We start from the raw sequence: 18,731 nt of genomic DNA on the forward strand, positions 1-18,731 counted from the left end.
AGTAAAGATGGCAATAACAACAGACTGGAAAACACTTTAAACATATTATCTATTTGATCTACATGACAGCCAGGGAGGTTTGTACTTCGGCAGAGATATGGAGTCAGAAAGTCCTAAATTCAAATCCTGGTACAAACCACTTGTCCTCAATGAGCCTCCCTCCATTTCCTCATCTGTAAAAAAATGGAATAATAATAGCAAGTCCATGACAGGGTTTCATGAGGATCAAGCGATATACACTCTATAAAGCATTTTGAAAACCATAAAGTGCTGTGTAAGTATGATCAATTATTGCTATTATCATCTCCACTTTATAAATTAGGACAATGGTGCTCAGAGAGGTTAAATTGCCTATTGTAACACAGCAGATCTTTACCTGAGGGACTCAAATCCAGATTTGACTGACTTCACATTCAGCATTCTATCCACTATGCTATATTGATTCTCACCGTACTATAGTTTCATTTTTAAAGGACATATGATTTGACAGAAAAAGGACCTAGGGAAAAACCCCAAAATTTGAGCATTTGGGATTTTCCCCTTGCCACTACATTGCCAGCATCAGTAACAGTGTGAATTGGATTTACTACCATCCATAAGAAAATTGTTAACATCCATCAAGCATTATGGAGCTATCTTCAAGGAAAAGAGTTCTAAAGTCAGTCAAAACCATGAGCTTTGCAAGTCTTTGTCAATCTCCAGAAGACACTGATGAGAGAAAAAACAAAAAGGAAATATCTCGGTACAAGAGAAAGGGGGGAATATTTGGAGTCAGAGAACTCAAGTTCACTTACTTGTATCACCTTAAACAAGTCACCTGCTCTCTCTAGATCTGTTTCCTCATCTGTAAAATGAGGTGGTTGGACTAGCTGGCCTAAAGGGTCTGTTCTAGGTCCAAGTCAATGAGTCTCTTCCTTAAAAAGTATCTGGTGGCTATATCCAGGAAAGTCTTCCTCTAATTTGTTCCTCTAAAAGACTTCCTGAAAGTCTTTTCTCTAATTTATAGGGCACTGACAACATTGAAGGTACCATAAATGATGACACACACCTTGATGCTTCCTGGAGACCTAACAGAGTCAGTCTTTGGAAGAAAATACCTCTTGAGAGAGGAGCTGTTTTAACCACTGCACGATTATTTTTGAGGGAGGGGTAGCCTGATTCATTCTGCTCCTGAGTCAGGCACCTGAGAAAATGGACTGTTCTGGAGTCTCAGACATGGATGAGAACTGGCTTTCATAAAGTTTAGCAGATTCAACCCCAAGGTTTCTTTGGAATGAGCTGATACCAAGCCAGCAAAGGCATTTAGAGGGAGGGAGAACCTAAATAAATAATAGGGAACTCTTTCCAATAACATTGGATGAAGCAATTAGCAAAACAAAAACTCAGTCTCAGCTTTTGCTTAGGTCCCAGTGGGTTGTGGCTTGATCTAAAGTCTACCAGACATAACACCACTGAATCAATCAACAAGCATTTATTTAGCCCTTATATATTATATATATATATATGTATATATATATGTGTGTGTATGTATGTATGTATACATTATATGCCAGGCACTGGGCTAAGAGCTGAACATACAAAGAAAGGCACAAAGAGTCCCTATGCCTTTCAAGAAGTTTTCATTCCCATGGGAGAAATAACATGTCACGTATTAGGCACATACCGGATGAGGAGAGAATAGATGGAAATTCAACCTCAGTGGGGAAGAGCGAGAGAAATCACATTTTTTAAAAATATGGCAGAGTCTAAAGCATCATGTCATTACACTGCTACTTCTTTGTAACGCCTGGCAAATCTTTTTTTAAAGTGATCTGGTCTAATTCTCTAATTTTACAGATGAGGAAAAGTGAGATGCCCAAGATCACCCAGACAGTAAGCATGGGGGAAGGGGCGAGTTTGAACCCAGGTCCCTTGAATCCCTCATTGCAGTGCATTGTACCACACTGGCTTGTCTAAGATCAGTTTACAAAGGAAACTTTTATTTCTAAAGCACACATTAATATGTCCCAGAGACCAGCCTACTCTTTCTGCACATTGGTTGGTATAATTCCTATTTCTTAATAGTATCGAAGTTGTTTAAGGACAGCTAGGTGGCACAAGAGGTAAGACTCATCTGCCTGAACTCAAATCTGGCCTCAGGCTCTTATTAGCTGTATGACCCTAGGGAGTCACTTAACTCTGCTTGCCTCAGTTTCTTTATCTGTAAAATGAGTTGGAGAAGGAAATGGCAAACCACTCCACTATCTTTGCCAAACACCAAATGGGATCAGGAAGAGTTGAGCATTCAATCTGATAATCTGAGAGACAAGGAAGAAAACTTTTAGGCCAGTAGAATCAATCTAGACTCTATTCAAACTTGCAACCAACTCCAACATTTTTTTAAACTTTTTTTTTCCCCTGTCAACTTATATGATATTGGACAAGCAACAACCTTTCTGGGCTTCAGTTTCCTCATTTGTAAAATAATTTAGATGACCTCCAAGGTCCCTTCCACCTTTGCTTAAAATAGTTGAGCAAAACAAAAACAACAAAGCAACTGTCTGATGGCATATGCAACATTCCTCATCCATAGTCCCCCACCTCCTCCAACTAAAAGGGGAGGGGGGCTACATTTCCTCACCTCTTTTCCTCTAAGGTCAAAATTGGCCATGTCCCAAGACACCTGAACTGACAGAGCCCCAAAGCCAATGGCCGTGGTTCCCAGGGCCGTATACTAGGCCCAAACAAGCCTCACACCCATAGACTGACACACATCTGTCAAGCCAGCCCAGACTCCGGGCGGGTGAGAACACAAGCAGCTGGCATGCCCAGTACTGACCATTACTTAATTCTCAAACCGTACTGCCTGTAACTAAGACACAGAAATATCTGTAAGACCTCCTGGGAGGGCACCAAAGAAAAGTAACCACGAAAAATGTTTCCCGGGCACTCCCCGACAAGTGCCACACTCCCGGCCGGCCGCACACCCGCTGTCTCTGCTTCCAAACTGTCTGGAAAGTTTAGACGCGCCCATGTTGGGGGCAAAGGCATAGTAACAGAGTCTCCTGACACACAGTCGGGCCTTACTCCCTCCCATCGTTTGCTAGCAGAAAGAAATGGAGCCAGTTTTCTTGCCCTATCTGCGAGCTGCCCAGGCTTCCCGTGCCCGTTAGTCTAGAAAGAAAACTCGAGCCACAAACTATCCCGAAGTCCCACACTTGGTTTTCACTGACCTGGTGCCCCTGGGAAAGTGGTCGCGCCATACTGGCTTTTCCAAGACAGGCTCTTCCCCCGGGCTTTGCCCTCCTGGGCAGCTACCCCTGGCAACCTGCGGGAGACGGGGAAGGCAGGCTGGCTGGCTGGCTGGCTGGCTCGCTGGCTTGCTCGCTCCTGCGTGGAGCCCCGGTTCCAGCACTTGGGCAGGCTGCTTCCCTCGGGCACAGAGAGCCACGGTCACGCCCACACGGGAGAGCTCGCCTATCGGCAGAGGCCTTAAACTTGAAACCCCTCCCCCACGCGTGAAGAGGGGAGCGTACGGGGGGAGGGGCGGAGGAGCCGAGTGGGGTTTTAAAAGCCCCATGCAGAGCGAGCGAGCAAGGGAACGCAGGATTCCTGGGGCTTTGTTTTTCTGTGGCTGATGCCAGGGAGAAGTCCGAAGCAAAGAGTGGAACAAAGGGGGCTCTCATGGGCCCGGCCCGAGCCTGTCCTCCAGCTCTGAGTGAGAACCGCCAATTCATCTCAACAAGGGCTGCACAGTCTCCCCTCCATTGTTGCCAAGAAATTCCCCAAGTTGCAGAAGCCGGGTTCTGGGGCCGGGGAAGATGCTGGGCTCTAGCCTGATCTAAGGGGCTGCCAGGATTGGGGGGGGTGGGGAGAGGAGGGAGAGACAGACACACAGAGAGACACAGAGAGAGGCAGAGACAGAGACGACAGACACAGAGACAGACAGACAGGAGAGATAGAAACCGAGAGGCAGAGAGACACACACAGAGACTGACAGAGAGACTGAGACAGACAAAGAGAGAGACCGAGAAGAGACACAGAGAAAGGCAGGCAAGCAGGCAAAAACAAACATTAGAACCGTTGGGAGCTTCCCCTTTTCTTTATTTACGTGGACAAGGTCCAAATGCTTGTCTCTAAGTTGTGATTTTGCTCATCTCTAAAACGGAGGAGGAAAGCAATTTATTAGCAATGGAGTTGCACAGGTACAAGGAGAAAGCCCTGGATCGAACTAGTGCCTTTGCACTGGGGTGGGGAGGTGTTTGCAGGACACACTTTTAAATTAAAGCTTCCTTATTAACATTTTCTTCATTACTTTTAAGAAAGTCTAGAAATCAACAAAACAAAAAATCTGCATTACTTTTAAGAAAGTCTAGAAATCAACGATACAAAAAAAGGTAGCATTTGCCAGTAAATGCTCACAATGAAAATTTAACAATCAGCTCTTGCAAGCCTGTACAACCCCGTACAACCCCGCTCCAGCACACTCCTGCTTTGCATACATTGTTCCCAGCTTCTGGACTGAGTCAGCAGGGGACTGGATTTGGAAGACCCTTGGTTTAAATCCTGACTCTGCCGGGTTTTACCTGTGTGACCTTGGAAAAGTCACAAGCTCTGGGGGCTTCGTCCACTGTACAATGAGGAGGTTGGACTAGGTGACATTTGATGTAGCTTCCTGCTATAAACCCATGGTCCTTTATGTCTTTTCACCTCTCTGACACTGTTTCCTCTTTTATAACATTAGGGAATTGGATTACATGAAGCTAGGGTTGCCTCAAGCTCTAACAGGCTATGATCCTAGGAAGAGTCAGTTCCATCTCATCTCTGCTTCCTGACTTTCTTCAAAGGTGCCACCTGCTACAAAAGCATTTTCTATTCTCCGCCCCTCCCTCCTCTATCAGTGGTTCTCTCAGACTCTCAAAAATCACTTTGTTTATACTTTCTATTTATTTAATCAATTCCAGGTTTTCTCCCAATAGAATGGACACTCCTTGAGGACAGGTATTGTTTGGGTTTTGTCTTTGTATCTCCCTCAAATTGCCTTTGTAACAATTGGAGTGGCCACCTGCTGGAGAGTTACTGTAGGAGAGCTCTGCCATGAGGAGAAGGCATCTGAGGGCAAGTCATACAGCTTAGAAGATCAGTTCCTTGGTGTCAGGAATTGACGCGTGGGTACTGTCTATCAAAGCTACCAGCCAATTAGCTTGGAGCTGTGTGTGTGCCTGTGGATGGAAAGTTCCCAGTTCCACAGGAGGCTTGCTCTCTCTCTTTCACAAGGACCTCAGGGGGGAGTGGAGCAGAGGACATGAGATCCCTGAGATAGCTGAATCTAGGCCTTTCTCTCTCTCTTCACCAAATTCTTATTCTCCTTAATAAATGCTTAAAAGTCTAAACTCTTGTTAAAGCTTTTAATTTATTGGCAACCACTTATTAGATATTTTAGACAGTATAGCAACTTTACACCTTCCACTGACCAACTGCTAAATAAACATTCATTCAGTTGGTTAAATTTGGACTCCAAGGCCCTGGGTTAGACTTTGAGCTGTGGTCCCTAGTACTTGGCCCTCGGCTTCTTCATTTGTAAATTAAGGGGGTTGGAGTAGGTAGATTCTCAGGTCCCTTTGGTCTGAGAGCCAGTGAACTCTCCTCAGAACTTGCTAGAAATCAGATCAACTGTGGAAGGAGATTTTGATAGGCTTTATACATCCCTTGCCTCATCTACCAAACCCCATGGCACATGCTCATATGTCCAGAACACTTGGAAAATAAGATATTTTTTTTTTCCTTGCAGGGCAATGAGGGTTAAGTGACTTGGCCAGGGTCACACAGCTAGTAAGTGTCAAGTGTCTGAGGCTGGATTTGAACTCAGGTCCTCCTGAATCCAAGGCCAGTGCTTTATCCACTGTGCCACCTAGCTGCCCCTAAGATGCTTTTTTAAAAATGAAAGTTAATTCCGTTTTCTCCAAAGGATAAGACCCAAAGTCCAGGCAATGCCTGCCTGGGCTCTTACAACTTGATTTAAAAATCTTCCCTGGCTAAGTGAGTTTGTCAGAACATAAGAATCAGGTAATTAAAAGATGATCTAGCCAATCCTTTTACTTTAGAGATAAGGAAACTGGCCCAGGAAAGAGAATTCATTTACCTCTGGGTCACACCACTAATGGCAGAGAAAGGATTTGAACCCCAGTCATCTGTCTCTAAGTACAATATTCTTTCCACTGAACCATTTTGATCAAGACAAATGATGAGATAGATTGCCTTTTCTCCCCCAAAAGATCTAGGCACAACGGTGAATAAATGCCTTCCAGTTTCCTTCCGGAGGGAGGAAGGTATTTGACTCATTTCAATATGTCCCCAGGGTCCAGAGAACCCTCCCTTCCTCACTTCCTCCTCTTGGAATCCACAGCTCCCTAAGAGACTCTGTTGTGCAGGAGGTCCTTCTTGGGATCCCTCATTTTTAGTGCTTCCGGTTCCACCCTCTACCACCTGCTCTAATGACACTGTTTGTGCTTTTTACTGCATTGCCTAATAGAGGAAGAGCAGTACAATTCAAAAGCTCTACAATCACCAGTGATATTTATTACCTGCCTGACCCTGGGCAAGTCATTTTAAGCCTCTCTGGGCCTCAGTTTCCTCATCTGTAAAATGGGGGACAAAGGGCTGGACTAGGTGGTCTCTGAGGTGTATTGCAGCTCCAGTGCTATGAGCTTATGATCTCTATGCATGCATGTTAGGTGCCTCTCTCACACTCTACTCTTCCCCCTCCAAACAGAATATGAACTTCTTGTGATCAGGGATCATTTTGATATTTATTTTCTATTCTGTCATGGAGAGAAGCGGCAGTTCTTAAGTATTCCTCAATAAAGAATAGCACTTTCATACACAGTCCAATTAAAATTTAAATGGCTTTTATTTGGCACTGGAGAAAGTGACCAAGGGTCAAAGTCTTCACCCCTGGAGAGGAGGAGTTAGAAACATCCTCTTTCCCCAACAGAAAGAAAGCAAAAGCTTTTGTAGAGGATAGATGGAGTATCCCCTTGAAAACTGGAAAGTTCCCTTTTTGGGGGTGGGGTGGGGAAAGCTTGGATGCCTGTCATATTCCTGAAAGTCAGGGGGGATTTTTTTGAAATGATGGTCCCGACCTACGGGGTTATCTCTGTCTTCTAGCTCAGGTCAGGTAGTAGCCACACCTAGCTTTCCTACTATGGAATTTTATCTCCCCTTACTTCCCTTACTTCCGGTCCTGATATCTAGCTGATCAGTCTAAACTTTAATAGTTCCTTGATTCCTTGATATGTCTGGCCTGTTTTCTGGTCATCTTTGGTTTTGGTTCTCACTGGAGAATCTTCTGATTTATCGTAAGCCCCATGTCAATTCCAAGTGCTAAGAAAAACTCCTGAACAACTCCTGGGTCATAAAAAGTGTGTTATATTTGTATTATAATATGCATATCATATAATGTTTGCAAAGCACTTTATGCTATTTCATTTCACATTCTCTATAGCTGTAGGAGGTAGGTGCTATGATTATCCCCATTCCACAGATGAGGAAACTGAAGCTGCCACTTGTCCAAGGTCAGGCAGCTAGTAAGTGTCTAAGGTAGGAACTTGGGTCTTCCTAACCCCAACTCCAGTATTTCAACCACTGCACTACTTAGCTATCTATCTTATTGGATTAATAGATCATATTTAAAATATATTTAAAACTGGGAAGGACCCTAGAGTTCATCTAGTCTAAACCCTTCATTCCTTCTTTCTTTCTCTCTTTATCAATTTGTTTACTTATTTATTTGTTTGTTTGTTTGTTTGTTTATTTTTCAGGGTAATGAGGATTAAGTGACTTGCCCAGGGTCACACAGATGGTAAGTGTCAAATGTCTGAGGTCAGATTTGAACTCAGGTCCTCCTGAATCCAGAGCCAGTGCTTTATCTCCTGTGCTACCTAGCTGACTCCCAACCCCTTCATTTTTACAGATAAGGAAACTTGGGCAGAGAATGGTTGACTGACTCATTGATATTGGGAAAGTAATGGAATCTGGATTTGAACCCAAGTCCTTGGACTAAAAATCAAGAGTTCTTTACACCCTACCAGACTGCTTCTCTAGAACTGAATAGAACTAAAGGTCCCATGGATGATGTGCTTCCTCCTGTTCTACACACAGATGATCTAAGGCAAATGAACTGCATTCCTCCACCCAGAACTTATTGAGTTCCTATCCTGCCCAGTCCACAGTTACCTGGGCTCTCTTATTTGGGAGAGTCCCATTTTATCCCCGATTTAGCCCTTCCTTACTTACTAATGTGAATTATCTTGAGATCATTCTCCCCAGGGCCAAAATGTCACAAGGAAAGTATGAATAAGTGGCTGCCAAGTAGATTTTCTTGTATTTCTTGTCAAATGCAAGTTACACAAAGCCTGGGAAAGCCTTTCTGCCTGTCCCTCATCAGGGAGGAGGTTCAGGGACCAGAACCTGCCTTTACCGGGCCCTAGGGAGCAAAGGCAAAATGGTTTTTCTCCTTTAAGGAAAGGGGAAAAGGAAACAAATTCCAGAATTCCAGGTGCTGGCTCTAAAAGGAGCCAGCACCACCACCTGGTGGCCAAAGCCGAGGAAGGCTTGGCAAGGAAGGAGCTTCAAGGCACAGGCTCCAATTCAGAGGGCAAAGGAATTTCCAGAGGCTATCTAATCTACTCCCTCCTTCCATTTCACAGATGAGGAAACTGGGGCTTGGAGAGCCGGAGGGATAGTTGCTCAAGGTTGCATCTGGGCTTTGAGATTTAGAGCAGGAAGGAGTCCATGTAAATCAACCCCATCTCTTCCCATTTTACAGATGGGATACCAGAGATTCAGAAAGATTAAGGATTATGTCTAGATGGAGGAGAGGGGAGGGGGAGGAGGGTCAAGAACAATCAGGGCTTGCTCAGTGTGTGAATCTGGGGCACTTTACTACCCGCTGCCTGAGGGTGGAATGTTCCTCTATAGGATTTGAAAAGGCCTTGGCAAAGAAGTTAATTACATCCAAAGCTACCACTTTCCTGTTCAGTCTGACCTGCCCGCTTGCACAAACATGGGGGATTTGCAAACTCAAACTGACCCACAGCCAAGTCATAATACACTCTTCTGTTTCTCCGGGAAGCTCCCAGAAAAATACCTTAGAGGTCAAGAGAGTCCTTGAAAGGGAAGAGATGTGAGGAGGTGGTCTAGTCCTGTCAGCACCAAGTAGGTCTCTGGCCTAAAGCCTTCAAAAAGATACTTATCTCAGCTCTCCAGAGAAGAGCCTTCCAACTCCTCCCTTCCTGGCTAAAGTTGTCTCTTGCAGAAGTTTCTGAGATCATAGATTTCTATCTGGCACCCACCTCAGAGGCCCACTACTTCACCCATTTCATTTCACAGATTCAAAACTGAGGCTCAGGGAAGTTGCCTTCCTCAAGGTCATGAGTAATGACAGTGTCAGGATTTGAATCCGGGTCCTCTTGACTCCAAATGGAGCAAGTTTCCATGCTAGAGATGCTCATAAAAGAAAATAATTTGGTGCTAGACTGAGTGTTACCTAATGTGACTTCCCTGATTTTTAGCCAAGCACAGGCTTTGTAATTCCTTCTACTAGCCCGGATGTCTGACTTCCTCAGGAATTCTCCAAAGAATGGTCCATAGCACCTCAGTTTCTAAGGGATTTACCCATTAGAATATGCTGGAACAACCTTTCTCCCACAATCCTTAGCACTCTCAGACAAGTGTGGGGCCCCTGCATTTCTGGCTGGCATTTGGTGCTCCACCCACATCCCCAGGAAATCACTGGCTAGCCAGATATTTCCCCTCCCTCTGCTAAGAGCAGGGGAGGGACACAAAGAACTCTAGGCTCCTAGCACTGGGGTGTTGTTATGTCTGGGACTCTCTAACTACACCCCCGCCCCCGCCAGTATGATGGGGTAGAATTTCAGACTGGTCAGGCATATAGACCACGTTGTGAGATGAGAAACTGCCCCAATCCCATAAAGCTGCCCCTCTGCATTTGGGGGGTGGGGTGGGATACTAAACATAGTCACAGTATTCAAGATGGCGATGAGGGATAGAGGAGGACCCAGACCCAGCCAGCTCCCCTGGCTGCCTTCCCAAGGCTTGTAAAAATAACAGGTGATTTTTATACATCTCTTCAAGGTTTGTAGAGTATTTTGACACATATCTCTTCTGACCTTCACAATTAATCAATAAGTACTTATTAAGTCCCTACCTGTGCTAGGTCCAGGAGATACAAAGGCAGAAGAAGGAAGTAGTCCTTGTTCTCCATTACGTATATAATTATTATTAATATATGAATTAGATAACAATATGGTAATTGCTTGATTTTGTGAAAATTAATATTACTATTATTAATATACACATACATATCATATTCTTTGGACAACAGCCAGGTATTTCAGGTATTATTATTCCAATCTGGCAGGAGAGGAAACTAAGGCTCAGCAAGCTTAAATGAGGCACAGAGAGGTTGGTATAGAAATGGGGAAGTCAGAGGAGAGGTGGGATTAGAGGTGATCTCTTTGGCTCTAAAGGAAGCAGGGTTGATGACCGCATTTCAAAGAGACAAATTTAGGCTTGATGCAAAACTTGCTAGCCAAGCTATCCAAAAGTTAATGGGCTCCCTCAAAAAGTATTATGTTCTGCCTGACTTCAGGCATTTATTAGGTATCTATGGGCTGTGGTGGGGGTGTTATCCAGTATGGATGATAGAACCATAGCTCTAAAGCCAGGAGGAAACTCAGACCATTGAATCCAACCCACTCATTTTACATATGGAGAAAGTGAGGTCCAAAGCACTTAAGTGGCTTATCACAGCATCATAGGATCTTAGCTGAGAGGATAAAGGGACCCCAGAGATCATCTGGTCCAACCCTGTTGTTTTACAAATGAGGAAACTGGGGTCAAAAGAGCTTAGGGGACTTGTCCAAGGTCATGCAGGTAACAAGCAGTGGAGCTGGAACTTTAACTCATTCTCTGAATCCAGAACCAGAACTCTTTATACTGTGCCACACTGCCTGCTTAGGTACTCACTCCCCAACTGGGAAATCCTGTTATTCAGTGACTTGTCCATGTTAGCTGATAGTAAACATCACAGGTAGAATTTGAACTCAAGTCTCTCCTAACTCCAATGCCAGGACTCTCCCCCTTACACTACCTTGATATTATGTCCTGCTGTAAGCAATGCACCTAAATCCTCCCCAAGTCCCTAGAGCCTCACTGGGATTTGAATAGAAGGCAGCCAATGCTACTACTAGACTCTTTGAGTCAATCAATTGTTATTGGCTCTCACCTTCCAGGTGCCCAAAGCCAGGGGCTGTTTTCTGTTGAACTCTTGACAGTGTGTGTCTCAGTTTCAGCACCATACTGCCAACAGGAAGGAACACAAGAGACCCAACTCTCTTATTTTACATCTATGAAAAACTGAGGCCCAGAAAGGCTCAGGTCAGAGAACTAAAAAAAAAAAATCAGGTCTCCTGATTACTACTATAAGAGCTCTTTCCACCACATTAAAAAAAAAAAATCAGACCTACAGATCTATGATTTCATTCACTGAGAGTTTAATTGGTATGTCCAGGGTCACCCAGCCAGTTTGCACTTAAATTGTGGTCTTTCTGACTCTGAGGCTAGCCCTCCATCCACTAGGCTATACCATATTGATTTTCTACCATATGTTGCCATAAAAATAAAGTTTACCCCATGAGCTTAAGAATCTTACAGTACACTCAAATAATAAACAAAGACAAGTCTGTCTATCACAAGAAACTTCAATTAGATTTTATCCATCCCTCTCCAATTTCTCCTATACATTTTGTTGAATCACAGAATCTCAGACTTAAAGGAGATTTTGAAAGCCAATCTGCAAAATGGCAATGATGATAAAAAATAAACTGTGAAAAAAAGTCAATGGTAGAGAGGACGTGGGAAGATAGACACACTGTTACAAGGTTGATGAAGCTGAGAATTGGTGCAATTGTGCTGGGGTGGGGTGGGGGTGATTGGAATGGTAAATTCCATTTAAAGATCATTCTTTTTTTTTAAATTTATTCATGCAAAACTGAAAAGTGATGATGTTGTCCATATTCTGACCCAGCAATCCCAGTCCTTGAACACATCACAAGGAAGTAAAAAGCAAGAGGGAGAGGCCCCTAAAATACCAAAATATTCATGGAACCATTTTTTGTAGTAGCAAACTACTGGAAGCAAAGATTGGGAAATGACCGAACAGACTTTGGTATAAGAATGCATTGAAATGTTAGTAAGTGATAAGAAATGACAAATACAAAAAAAAAAAAATTCAGAAAGACACAAGAAGACTTATGTGAACTGGTGCAGAGTAAAGCAAGCAGGACCAAAAGAACATGATACACAAGGACTAAAATAGTATAAGTGAAGAGACCACGAAAAAGAAACTGTACTTTGAATAATTGCTTCAGAGAAGAGATAAGGAAGCCTTTCTCTCTGATCTTTGGAGAAGTGGGGATTTACAAGGAAAGATTGTTGCAGACACAGTCAAACCAAGATAAAAGTATCAGAGATTTCTGCTTACTTTGTTTCCTTTGTTAGGAGGAAAAGTACAGCACCTTGTCAGGAGGATATATCTAGAAACAATAGTGATATAAAACCAAAAAGTATATATACATGTATGTTTGTATGTTAGACAGATACATGAGAGAGAGAGAGAGAGAGAGAGAGAGAGAGAGAGAGAGAGAGAGAGAGAGAGAGAGAGAGAGAGAGAGAGGTGTCTCAGGTCACAAGCTAGTAAATGTTAAGTGTCAAATCCAAGGCTGGATTTGTACTTGGGTCTTCTGGACTCCAGGCCCATTTCCAGTAGAGATATTCATTGTGCCATCTAACTGTTATTGTTGTTGTTAATATTTATATCTCCAGTACCTAGTTTATTGTCTAGCACATGGGGGGTGCTTATTAATTGATCTATATGTGACCACTAAAGACTCACAGGGTTATAGAAAATAACAAGTGGCCATCCAGCCTCTGCTTAAACACCTTCATGGTGGTGGTTTAGTGTGAGTATTCATCCTTTTCCTCTAATGTGGCTATTGGGTCTTGGGAACACAAAGTGTGTGTATCATCTTTTTTCTCTGTAGTCTCAAGTACACAGACTAGAGTGGATACTTAGTAAATATGTATGGAATTGAATTAAATAGTATTGAAATGAAATTCTCTTTTCTCTGACACTAAACTTAACAGAGAAACAGAACATTTCTCCTTCATCTTTTCATAAAACATAAAGCCTGAATGAGTGTAATAAAAACCTATGTAATACAAAGTATAGTGAAAAATGGCAAATCCAACTGTGTCCTCCTACTAATTTGTGCCATGTTGGTTTGATACAATAGTAAGACCTAGGTTCAGATCCTGCCTCTGAGCGATCCTGTATAACCCCAGACAAGTCATTTAATCTCTAAGTGCTTTTGGCAAGTCTCAAAGACTAGAAGTTGGAGAGAAAGGACAGACTTGCATCAACAATTGATTTTTCTCATCTGAGAGCTCTCTAGGTTTGCACACCTCTTATGCTCTTATCAGATTTTATTTTGAAATGTGGTTATGAAAAAAAAAGAAAAAAGAAAAAAAAGAAATGTGGTTATGGTGTGGTCATCATAGGATTATAGATTTGAACTAGAAAGGACCTTAGAGGCCACCATGAACAACCCTCTCATTTTGCAGATGAGGAAACTCTGAGGTGAAATTATAGTTTCAGGCCCTCTCCCTGTCCCTGTTTTAAGTCTGATAATTATTATTATTTTTTTATTTTTGGTTGGGCAATGAGGGTTAAGTGACTTGCCCAGGGTCACACAGCTAGCAAGTGTCAAGTGTCTGAGGCCAGATTTGAACTCAGGTCCTCCTGAATCCAGGGCCGGTGCTTTATCCACTGAGCCACCTAGCTGCCCAAGTCTGATAATTATTAACTCAAAAACAATTCTAGTTTTAATCATTGCCCATCTTATGCTTATAGACTATTATACAACACTTGATGGAACAGGAACATATTCATCGATTGATTCATTCAACAAACCTTCATTAAACATCTATTGTGTGCACAGCACTGTGTTGGCAGTAGGAGAAATACATAATTTGAAATAAGGTCCGGTCTCTGCCTTCATGAACCTTATAAACTAACTGCAGGATATTGATCTGGGTAACCCAATAGAAGAGAATTGTCCTTGGAATCAGGAAAGCCCAAGGTCAAATCATGCCTTACATATGTACTGGCTGGGTAACCTTAGGCCAATCACTTAACCTTTTCCATCCTCAGCTTCCTCGTCTGTAAAATGAGGGAATTGAACTCAGTGACCTCTAAGGTCTCCTTCCCGCTCTAAATCCCTAATCTCATGATGTACACACATGCAATCACATGACAAAACAAAATGATATGTGCATGAGAAAAGTGCAACAAAAGGCTTTGTGAACTCAGAGAGGGAAATATCATTAATGAGAGAGGAACAGGGAAAGTTTCCCAGAAAGGGTGACAATTAAGTTGGGATTGGAAAGGAGGAAAGAAATTCAACAAAAAGGAAAGATATTCCAAGCCTAAGGGACAATGTGAACAAAAGCTTGGAGGTGAGAGAGTAAAGGACACATCTATGTTCATGGATGGAGAGTAGTCCACTGTGTCTGGGACACAAGTACCTAGTATGACATAAGGTGGAAAAAGTTGAGTGGCATCAGACTGGAAGAGCCTTGAATGCCAAGCAGAATGGCTTGAACTTTCCTTATGGGGTGTTGGGGGGGTCCCTCAAGATTTCTGAGCAGTTGAGCAACATGACCAGATCTATGCATAAGAAAGATTATTCTGACGACAGTAAAAAGAATTGATTGGAGACAGGGGAGTGTAGAGCCAGATATACTCGTGAAGGGGTTATTACAGTTGTCCAAACGAATCCTATGATCATAGATTAAGAGCTATATAGGATCTCAGAGGCCATTTACTTGAACCTTCTCGTTTACAAATAAGGAAAGCGAAAGGCAAAGAACTTGTGACTTGCTTAAAGTTGACTAAGTACTAAGTGGCATTTGAACCCAGGTTCTCTGATTCCAAATTCATTCATATTTTCCCCATACAAGGAGGGTCAGGGTGGTGACTGTGGGAACAGGGAGCAGGTAAAATCTGCATATTTTACAAAATGGCAAAAATGATCAATGAAAGTCAATGCTGGAGAGTCTGGGGAAAGCTAGGCATGCTGAGACACTGTTGTGAATTGGTTCATTTACTCTGGAGAACATTTTGGAATTATGTGATAAAAATGGTTATACCTTTTCCACTCTTTGACCCAGAGATCTCACTGCTGAGCACATATCCCAAGGAGATCCAAGTCAGAAAGAAATGTCCCATATGTACCCTGCTATGTTCATAGCAACACTTGTGGATGTCCATCTCCAGGAGGTGAAAAGCAGAGGGATGATGCAGTTGTCTTCTACTTTTTCTTTCCCTGAGCTACTAGCAGATGGGTAGGAAAAGGTGAATAAAGGAAAGAAGGACAATAGAAAATTAAGGTTGTTTTCCTTGAGTCTTAGAAAAGATGGATAAAGGAAAGAAATAGAATAAACAGAAAATTAGGGTTGTTTTCCTTGAGTCTTGGAAGAAAATTAAGTACCTGATAGAATGTAAGTTTTTAAAAATAGGAATTGTTTTATTTTTATCTTTATATTTGTAGGCAGCTATGTGGTATACTGCAGAAGCGGAAGGTCCTACTATGAGCTAGGCACTGCTAAGCACTTTGCAAAGATTTTATCATTTGAGATACTGGCTAGGAAGACCTGAGTTCAAAGCCTATTTTGGATACATAGCCTCTATCTGCCTCAGTTTCCTCACCTGTAAAATGAGGATAAAAATACCATCTATTTTGTAAGGTTCTTTTTTTGTGAGGATCAAATAAGATATTATATATAAACTGCTTTGAAAATTATAAAATGTTATAGTAGCTAGCATTTACATGGTACTTTAAGGTTTTCAATGAATTATGCATATGTTGTCTCATCCGATCCTCACAACAATCCTGTGAGGTATGTGCTATTATTATTCCCACTTTACAGTTGAGGAAACTGAGGCACAGGTCACAAGCTAGTAAATGTCCAAGTCTCAAATCAAAGGCTGGATTTGAACTTGGATTTTCTGGACTCCAGGTCCATTTCCAGTAGATAGATTTATCCATTGTGCCATCTAGGTGTTATTGTTGTTGTTAATATTCATATCTCCAGTACCTAGTTTATTGTCTGGTACATGGGAGTTTATTAATTGATCTATATGTGACCACTAAAGACTCACAGGGTTATAAGAAAATAGCAAGTAACAAATTATTCAATTGTGGTCCCATTCAGCTTTATATTGGCAAAGCTAATCATACATTGAATTAAAAAATTCTCTCAATCACTGTCAGTTTTGATCAGAACAATCGGCACACAGAAATGTTTTGCTTTGTTTTGCTTCCTAGCCTGAAATGACAGACTTGTGAAACTCAAATGGCTTAATTTACTAAGGACTGTAATCAAGTCAAAAACCTTTACTTACACAATTAGCTTTGATGTTAGATGAATGAACAGAAGCACAATTGGTTAATTTTCTAATTAGTCTTCCCTTACAGTGAGTGGCTAGTCAGTATTTAATCTGTGACTTATATACTCCTAAGAGCACTGGTTAATTAGAGCCTTTCAGAAATGTATATTCAAAAAAAAAATTTTTAATGTATATTCAAAATTTTCTCCACATCTGTTATGATGAGTTTTGCTATATGATCAGGCACTCCTGTGCCTTATTTTTCTCTTTAAATGTACAAATTTTAAGAGATTTCCTATGTGGTTTCCTCTTGTCTTGGGCGATTTCCTTAATTGCTAAAATTCATTATGAATTCTATTCTTACCTTCCAAGTGGTTTGCAATGTTTCAAACCATGCACTCCATAATAAAGGGAATAAAGAGATTCCTTGGACCTTATTAAGCAAACAAGAATTTATTCAGAATAGTGCAAAGTCTACAGCATGTTACCTTCTGTTTCAATACTTTAGTAAATCGGTGAGCTACTTGATATGGGTACACCCTCCACTAATGCAGATTACAAACCATATAAGTCCTGCCATCTTATTCTACTCTTATTCAGGTCTTTCTATAAATCCTCTTGAGGGAGGGAAATCCACCCAAAATGCAAGGAGCCCTCCCCTAGGAACATTGTCTGAATACCATTGGACATAACAAGAAGAAGAATTGCTGACCCAGGGGACACTGGGAGTATTGAATTTGGCATCAGAGAATCTGGGTTTAAACCCTCCACTCTGACACAACCTGTGTGGCCTTGGGCAAGTTATGGTTCTCAGCTTTGGTTTCATCATACATAAAATGGGAGGGTTGGAGTCGATGAACTCTGAGATCCCTTGTTGTTGCTGTTCAGTCATGTCTGACTCTCCGTGACCCCATTTGGGGTTTTCTTGGCAAAGATGTCAGAGTAGTTTGCCATTCCCTTCTCCTGCTAATTTTACAGATGAGGATACTGAGGCAAACAGGGTTAAGTGACTTGCCCAGGATTACAGAACTACCAACTATCTGGGGCCAGATTTGAACTCAGAGTTTTCTGACTCTAGGCCTGGTGCTCTCTATCCACTGTGTCACCTCATTCCCCTCTGAGATCCCTTCGAGGGTCTCTAAATCAATTAATCAATAAACATTTATGAAGCACTTACAATGTATGGCCCTATTTGTACAGTACTTTAAAATGTGGGGGTAAGGGCTATTATCATCCCTACTTTACAGTTAAGGAAACTGAAGCCAAGCAAGGTTAAATGACTTGACTCACATCACAAAGGTAGCAAGTGAAAAAAGAGGAGATTTTAACACAAGTCCTCTTTTCCTAACTCCAAGTCAAGCAGCATTCTATACCCTACCCCAGAAAGGCTTTTCATTGGCTATCCCTCCCTCTTGCTACATGACGGTTTTGCCTCCTTTCCTAATGCTATCCTGTACACGGCTTTTCCAGAATTCTTCATTGGCATTATGCCCCAGTCTCCTTACTGCCCCAATATGCCTTGCCATCACCTCATGGACCATAAACAAAGCTGTACAGGGGAGCATCTCTCCTGCTTCCTCTATATAAAAGCTCTTCAGAGTTTCAGATGAGGAAAATAAACCCACAGTGTAACACACATTTGGACTATTATGCATGATGACATGTGTGTACAGGTCTCCCATCATGACAATATCCACTTTTTTCCCAGCCACAAAGCCCTAACATTTGTGTTCAGATGGGGGTGGGGGGAGGAGGTGCAGATCAAGTGTAAAGAGTGGAGGAGCAAGTCACAGACTGTGAGGAAAGTCAGGACTGGTTCCAGCAGGACCACAGAGAGAAGAATTGGTCCTTCCTGCTGACTTTCAGATGCTACATGGCTCACCTGTCAACTATTTGTGAACCACAGATTACCGTCATTCTACCCTGCTTCTGAGGGATGGACATCATTTTTTGTTTCCTTAATTCCAGAATGAATATTGACCTAGTCTCATAGGTTTTTTTTTTCGTGTGTGTGTGGGGGGGGGGGTCAATGAGAGTTAAGTGACTTGCCCAGGGTCACAGCTAGTAAGTGTCATGTGTCTGAGGTCAGATTTGAACTCAGGTCCTCCTGAATCCAGGGCCAGTGCTTTATCCACTGAGCCACCTAGCTGTCCCCTAGTCTCATAGATTTCCTGGTGGAAGGGACCCTAGAGGTCATTAAGTCTGATTCCTTCATCTTACA

At 42.3% G+C, this 18,731-nt stretch overlaps 1 protein-coding gene across 1 annotated transcript in view; it reads right to left on the minus strand.

Moving 5' to 3' along the window:
- PLD1 (phospholipase D1) overlaps window positions 1-3,391 on the minus strand; it is a 205,819-nt gene extending 202,428 nt beyond the window's left edge. Inside the window, 1 exon segment of the mRNA XM_043998186.1 lies at window positions 3,213-3,391. The gene's annotated coding sequence lies outside the window, so the exon portion shown is untranslated.
- Window positions 3,392-18,731: the final 15,340 nt, after the last annotated feature.

The sequence above is a fragment of the Dromiciops gliroides genome, chromosome 3 (genome assembly GCF_019393635.1).
Source record: "Dromiciops gliroides isolate mDroGli1 chromosome 3, mDroGli1.pri, whole genome shotgun sequence".
Lineage (NCBI taxonomy): Eukaryota > Metazoa > Chordata > Mammalia > Microbiotheria > Microbiotheriidae > Dromiciops > Dromiciops gliroides.